The sequence below is a fragment of the Tamandua tetradactyla genome, chromosome 1, assembly GCF_023851605.1.
Source record: "Tamandua tetradactyla isolate mTamTet1 chromosome 1, mTamTet1.pri, whole genome shotgun sequence".
Lineage (NCBI taxonomy): Eukaryota > Metazoa > Chordata > Mammalia > Pilosa > Myrmecophagidae > Tamandua > Tamandua tetradactyla.
The window spans coordinates 123243572-123245034 of NC_135327.1; the positions used below are offsets into that span (position 1 = coordinate 123243572).

Genomic DNA, 1463 nt, shown 5'->3' on the forward strand with positions numbered 1-1463 from the left:
TTCAAAATTTCCAGGTGCTAAAAGCTGTGGTAAAACTAAGCTGTTTTCCATTTATAAGCACATTATTACAGGACAGTTGCTTAACCTTAAATGGGAAAGTGCTTTCAATTCAAGAGATAGTAAAAAAGTGCCTACTTATCTATATAAAAAACAGATTCCAAATTTTAAATTAAGCTAATCACATTGATAAATTAAGGTTAAAATTTAGACCTTGTCTACACAGATTTGATCAAATTATCCGTATTGCATACTGTTTTAAACAATCATATAGAAAAACTTACTCTTTACTAACTGAATAAGTAGGGCCCACTACTGAAGTTTAACAATCAAATTTTATTGCTTTATTCATGTGGCGTTTTTGCAAGGCACTGTGGTATGGACTAGAAAACTCAGAATGACTGGTGAAGAAACCTTGGAATGGCACATGAAGAATGGTATGAAAAGTTATTCTGAGATTGGGTGCTTTACTAAATTGTTTTAAACCAGGGTATCAAACATCAGGAATGATTTCAAGTCAAAAGGGAAATGGAAACATCTTAAGGTCAGTCACTTCACATGCCCATCCTGATACTTTGAATAATCTGGAAAAATGCAGAGCCACAAACAACAAAAGTAAAGAGAGCTATTAACCTGTCCTACAGACACCTTCTCTTCGGGGGCAATTCTCAACGTCTTGGTGATGTTGCCACACTGAGTGATGCTCTTGCCATGCTTCTCATTAGCCAAACAGATCCACTGTTTGGTGACCATCTTTGCAGTGCCACCACTAGCCCCAGCCACATCTCGGACTCACTCGCTCAGCCTCTTTTGGGCAGCTGCAAGGAGGGTCTCAGGCAGGGAGTGAGTTCCAGCTGCTGGGCCTGGGCACAGTGCATGCAGGGGCTGAGCGCTAGCTGGGTGTGCAACTAACTGCTGCAGCTAGACTGACAAGATAAAGAGGAAATAAATTATTAAACCGAGGAATGAAAGAGGGGACATCACTTCTGCCCCTACAGAAATATTAAGGGTTATAAGGAAATATTGTGCATTACTGTAAACAATAAACCAGTTTATATGGACAAATTCCTGGAAAGACACAAGCTACCAGAACTGACTTACAAAAGAAAAAATCTTAATAAACCCATAACTAGTAAAGATTGAATAAGCAATAAAAAGGCTCCCCACAAAAAAGCACAGGTCCAGAGGGTTTCACGATGAATTCTACTAAACATAAAAAAGAATTAGCATCAATCCTTCACAAAGTCTTCCAAAAAGTGGGAGGGAACATTTGCAGCTCATTCTATGAAACCAGAATGGCCCTGATATCAAAACCAAACAAGGACATCACAATAAATAAAACTGCAGACCAATATTCCTCCTGAATATAGACACAAAAACCCTCAACAAAATATTAGCAATCTGGATCCAGACACATATAGAAAGGATTACCTACCATGCCAAATGGGATTTATCCTAGGAATGCA

The 1463-nt window shown here is 38.6% G+C and overlaps 1 pseudogene; it reads right to left on the minus strand.

The window, feature by feature from the left end:
• Window positions 1–383: 383 nt before the first annotated feature.
• LOC143686378 (stress-associated endoplasmic reticulum protein 1 pseudogene) lies at window positions 384–819 on the minus strand (annotated as a pseudogene).
• Window positions 820–1463: the final 644 nt, after the last annotated feature.